This window comes from Coregonus clupeaformis, chromosome 14 (assembly GCF_020615455.1).
Source record: "Coregonus clupeaformis isolate EN_2021a chromosome 14, ASM2061545v1, whole genome shotgun sequence".
NCBI lineage: Eukaryota > Metazoa > Chordata > Actinopteri > Salmoniformes > Salmonidae > Coregonus > Coregonus clupeaformis.
This window is the reverse complement of record NC_059205.1, coordinates 28,119,502-28,125,501: the sequence shown is the minus strand read 5'-3', so window position 1 is coordinate 28,125,501 and position 6,000 is coordinate 28,119,502. Positions and strand designations below refer to the sequence as shown.

At 38.9% G+C, this 6,000-nt stretch overlaps 1 protein-coding gene across 1 annotated transcript in view; it reads left to right on the top strand.

The window, feature by feature from the left end:
* Positions 1–2,001: 2,001 nt before the first annotated feature.
* The window catches only part of LOC121581061 (GREB1-like protein), an 85,185-nt gene continuing 81,186 nt past the window's right edge, over positions 2,002–6,000 (top strand). The window contains exon 1 of the mRNA XM_045224776.1: positions 2,002–2,053. The gene's annotated coding sequence lies outside the window, so the exon portion shown is untranslated. The remainder of the gene's footprint in view (positions 2,054–6,000) is intronic.

The following is a 6,000-nucleotide window of genomic DNA, read 5'->3' as shown; positions in this document are numbered from 1 at the left end:
CATTTTGACCCCATGGGGTGAGATCTTGCGTGGAGCCCCAGATCGAGGGAGATTATCAGTGGTCTTGTATGTCTTCCATTTCCTAATAATTGCTCCCACAGTTGATTTCTTCAAACCAAGCTGCTTACCTATTGCAGATTCAGTCTTCCCAGCCTGGTGCAGGTCTACAATTTTGTTTCTGGTGTCCTTTGACAGCTCTTTGGTCTTGGCCATAGTGGAGTTTGGAGTGTGACTGTTTGAGGTTGTGGACAGGAGTCTTTTATACTGATAACAAGTTCAAACAGGTGCCATTAATACAGGTAACGAGTGGAGGACAGAGGAGCCTCTTAAAGAAGAAGTTACAGGTCTGTGAGAGCCAGAAATCTTGCTTGTTTGTAGGTGACCAAATACTTATTTTTTCCACCATAATTTGCAAATAAATTCATAAAAAATCCTACAATGTGATTTTCTGGAGAAAAAAAATCTCAGTTTGTCTGTCATAGTTGACGTGTACCTATGATGAAAATTACAGGCCTCTCTCATCTTTTTAAGTGGGAGAACATGCACAATTGGTGGCTGACTAAATACTTTTTTTCCCCACTGTAGTTATATTGACTACGTCCGTCCTAGCTCGCTCATTAATGTCTTAGTCGAAATTACAGATTGCCTCTTCTCCGCTTGTCGTCCCCTTATGCCATAGTTTGTACATCTCAATTGTCAGTAGAAACCACATTTGTTTAAGCAAGTCAGCCATATCAGCTATGTTTTTTAAAGGCAGTAAATTAGGCTGAATGAACTGTTTCGCTGCCAGACAAGGCTCCGCTGATAGCCAGGTGTAGCAGTGGTAAGGTGTTGGGACTGCTGTTGGGACTCTGCTGTTGGGACAGCTTTATGTAGCCCCTAACAGTTTGTGGGCACAGTTTGTCACCTTTATAGTGAAATTAATGTAATGTTTAGTGTTGTGTTTTGTTGTGTTGTGTAGTGGCTTTGCTGGCATGCATCCCCAACAATTTTTTTTAGTTCTCCCTACCAAGATGTACATGCTAAAATCGCCACTGCTCTATTGAAATATTACAAAGAATTGTCAATTACCGTACAAAGGCAGATCATGTAGTGATTGACAAGCAAACGGTTTTTCTGCATTTCAGCCTAGGCTACCAGCATTTTTTTTCCAACAGAGGGAGATGTTCTCAAGGTTTTAGACAGTCAAACCCCATGGGAGGAGCTGATGAACAACTTGTATCATAATGACTGCAGGAACCATTATTTTAAGCCTTGTTGAGAATGTGAAGCATATCGCTACATGCAACGACTAAATGAGAAACGCGTGCGTGCGTGCGTGCAACATATAAAGATAGGCCTTTTCTGTGGTTCAAGTTTCCATGGTGTTGTAGTTTTTATTTTGAAGGCTATAGTTTGTTTAGCCTACTTATGTAGGTCTATGCCTAATGCAATTCATAGCCTGTTGTGTGAGTCCTAAATATGAAATAAATCAAACTAAACCAAAATGAAATTGAGTAATTTGTCAATCGAATTTAAGTCTTATAGATGAAAAACGCTAAGTATGATAACTTAAAGATAGACTATAGCCTACTATTTTATTTATTGAATGACCGTAGGCTACAATAAACTTTTTAGGGGTTGAAAATATAGCCTAGGCCTAGCTTTAGCGTATGCCTAATGAGTTATAGATGTATTCTAAATGTATATCTTTAAAAACGAGTAATGATGAGGAACCACGGTCTAGTCCTGAAAATGCGTAAATCCTATTTTTCACTGAACTGGATTGCTTCTCTTGTGCGCATTTTAGGCATAGGCATATAGGCTACAATAACTGCGCGTCAGTTATGCACGTTCTGCACTCTGTTTTTATTATGTACTGTTCATTAGAAAAACTGTATGTCCAACCAATTTCCCCACTAAAGGCAAACGGTAGCCTACACACAGTAATTCCTTGACGTCACTTGGAGGCTGTGGCTCTGAGTGCTCAGAGGATTGTCAGGAACAGCGAGAGCGAAATATTCTGTGTGCGTGATGGACATTTAAATCTCAACTCATCTGAAATTGCAAATTGGTACGTTTTTTTTTCCTTCCAATGATTGATATAGGCCTATAACGTGTTTTACAGCTGGTTATGCTTTGCATTTTATCTTGCTGTCAGTGCGTGTTGCAAAGGTCTCCTTCCTTTTGAACACATTAGCAGAGGTTGTGTTGCAGGTGATGGGTCGAGTTGAGACTGATAGACTCTATATTCAATCCAGCTCTATATTGCATTAGATTTATATAAGAAAGATGTTCTGTCTAATATATATTTTCTCAGATATAATACTATGATGCCACATTGTCTATTTTCTCAGTCTCTCTTACACTAAGAACGTTGATAGAAATGTAGGCTAATAAGCTGAGTTCATAGCCTAAATAGCCTACATTTTGTTCCTACAATTTATTTTGTGAAATTATTAATGTATTTTTTTTATTTTTTATTCTCATGTTGCTCTCAAACTCATGATGCACTTAAAAAAGGCATGATAGGCTACTCTACCTCTGTGGATGTTGTAATTTTTTTTACCTTGTAATGCCCAGAATAGTCAATGTTATTGTCACAATCATATTTAAAAACTTTTGGAATTGTACTGTATAATGCTGAATTTAGGTAATTCCAGTGGTCATATTGAAATGTTTTCCACCAATAATTTTCTAAGACGTTTTTGAACAGAACAGGTATGAACTGTTGAGTATCACAGTTGATATATGCCCACAACAATTAAGGGTGATATTGGATGAAGACCAGTCAAAACGTTGTCTATATAGTAATATCCCACTAGGGACTATAGATTGCATTTTTGCTGACTTGTCTTTTTCTTGTATGTTAAGGTAGATAATGAGATGAGTCATATCAGATGAGAGTGACCAGAAGATGTGGTGTGTGAGCTATTACTGTAATTACCACCTTTACAAACCTGTCTGTCCAGACCAGATCCTAATCTACAGTACTGTCCCCCATGTTTCATGTCCTAGAGGTGAACTGCATTCCGCCTGTCTCAACTAAACCTCATCTTTATCCCCCCCTCCTCCTCCCAATTTCTGGTTGGATTCTCTGGCGGTTACATGACACACACTGTAGAACCAAGGACAAATGCCTTTCTTTTTGACAGAAGGTCCTAAAAGGTCTTGCATTTGAAAATGAAACAGAAAGTACTTATTCACAAATTGGGACTGCTAGCTAATAATACTGTGTTGTTGTCAGTCACCAAACTGCTTTGTATTTTATGTATGACTGCAGCCTTGGATGACTATGTATAGTCGTGATCAAAAGTTTTGAGAATGACACAAGTGTTGGTCTTCACAAAGTTTGCTGCTTCAGTGTTTTTAGATATTTTTGTCAGATGTTACTATGGTATACTGAAGTATAATTACAAGCATTCCATAAGTGTCAAAGGCTTTTATTGACAATTACATTAAGTTTATGCAAAGAGTCAATATTTGCAGTGTTGACCCTTCTTTTTCAAGACCTCTGCAATCCGCCCTGGCATGCTGTCAATTAATTTCTGGGCCACATCCTGACTGATGGCAGCCCACTCTTGCATAATCAATGCTTGGAGTTTGTCAGAATTTATGGGTTTTTGTTTGTCCACCCGCCTCTTGAGGATTGACCACAAGTTCTCAATGGGATTAAGGTCTGGGGAGTTTCCTGGCCATGGACCCAAAATGTCGATGTTTTGTTCCCCGAGCCACTTAGTTATCACTTTTGCCTTATGGCAAGGTGCTCCATCATGCTGGAAAAGGCTTTGTTCGTCACCAAACTGTTCTTGGATGGTTGGGAGGAGTTGCTCTCGGAGGATGTGTTGGTACCATTCTTTATTCATGGCTGTGTTCTTAGGCAAAATTGTGAGTGAGCCCACTCCCTTGGCTGAGAAGCAACCCCACACATGAATGGTCTCAGGATGCTTTACTGTTGGCATGACACAGGACTGATGTTAGCGCTCACCTTGTCTTCTCCGGACAAGCTTTTTTCCGGATGCCCAAAACAATCGGAAAGGGGATTCATCAGAGAAAATGACTTTACCCCAGTCCTCAGCGGTCCAATCCCTGTACCTTTTGCAGAATATCAGTCTGTCCCTGATGTTTTTCCTGGAGAGAAGTGGCTTCCTCGCTTCCCTTCTTGACACCAGGCCATCCTCCAAAAGTCTTCGCCTCACTGTGCGTGTAGATGCACTCACACCTGCCTGCTGCCATTCCTGAGCAAGCTCTGCACTGGTGGTGCCCCGTCCCGCAGCTGAATCAACTTTAGGAGACGGTCCTGGCGCTTGCTGGACTTTCTTGGGCACCCTGACGCCTTCTTCACAACAATTGAACCTCTCTCCTTGAAGTTCTTGATGATCCGATAAATGGTTGATTTAGGTGCAATCTTACTAGCAGCAATATCCTTGTCTGTGAAGCCCTTTTTGTGCAAAGCAATGATGACGGCACGTGTTTCCTTGCAGGTAACCATGGTTAACAGAGGAAGAACAATGATTTCAAGCACCACCCTCCTTTTAAAGCTTCCAGTCTGTTATTCTAACTCAATCAACATGACAGAGTGATCTCCAGCCTTGTCCTTGTCAACACTCTCACCTGTGTTAACGAGAGAATCACTGACATGATGTCAGCTGGTCCTTTTGTGGCAGGGCTGAAATGCAGTGGAAATGTTTTTTGGGGATTACAGTTCATTTTCATGGCAAAGAGGGGCTTTGCAATTAATTGCAATTCATCTGATCACTCTTCATAACATTCTGGAGTATATGCAAATTGCCATCATAAAAACTGAGGCAGCAGACTTTGTGAAAATTTATATTTGTGTCATTCTCAAAACTTTTGACCACGACTGTAGTTGTAGACAGGTAAATTCATTTGAATTCAATAACTTTCTGACAGCATCCCTTTTGATTTTAAACTAAACTTTCCGTACATGTTTGCCCATGGAAGAAGTGATCAGAAAGTGACTTTTTGGACCTAAATGCATTAAATAAATACATAAATAAATACATTCAGGAGATAAAGGTGCTCAAAGTTGACCCATTTTGCATAATCCACCATACCATAACACATCCATTTCTTTGTCACTGGAAAATATAAACAGTGTGTTTGATATAATTTAAAAGCTTCCAAACGGTGTTGTCAAATTATTTAATAATTTATTTAATATAAAAATAAAATAAGTATGTACTTTTTAAACCTTTAACATCAATTATTTCATATTCACATATGTTGTAGCTTAGACCCTATTTCACATCATCTGAGGTTTTTGTGTTGTGCCCTCCATCGGTTGAGACACAATATGCTATTGAATACAGAATGGGTGTCATTTCAATCATAAAAATAGAATTCTTAGAATCACTTGAGACCATTGCAATTTAGCTGGTACACCATTTAAATGTAATTAAAATTTTACCACCCACTGTCGAACGTCAACGTAAATGGCCATGTCTGTTTTATTATCTATATTTCTATGATTTCAATAGGTTTCCTATGGATGATTGACAGTATAATTTAAAACAACAGATATTCCTATTCAAGTCTACATTATTTGATGTGTGGACCTCCAACCATCTTTGTGGTACCATTTGAAAGTAGAAATGTCAATTTTAGTGCAATTTTTTTACATTTATCAGCCAAAACACGACACCCACCCTGTAGGCCTATTCAAGAGCATGCTATGTCTCAACCGATGGGGGGCACAACACAAAAACCTTAAGTGATGTAAAATAGGGTCTAAACTATACATATGTGAATCTGAAAAGAAATCGGGAGTTTCCGTTTTTTTTTTTATATACACTACTCATTTAGAACACCTACTCATTCAAGGGTTTTTCTTTATTTTTACTATTCTCTACATTGTAGAATAATAGTGAAGACATAAAAACTATGAAATAACACATATGGAATCATGTAGTAACCAAAAAAGTGTTAAACAAATGAGGACCGCCACAGGAATGGAAGACCCAGAGTTACCTCTGCTGCAGAGGATAAGTTCATTAGAGT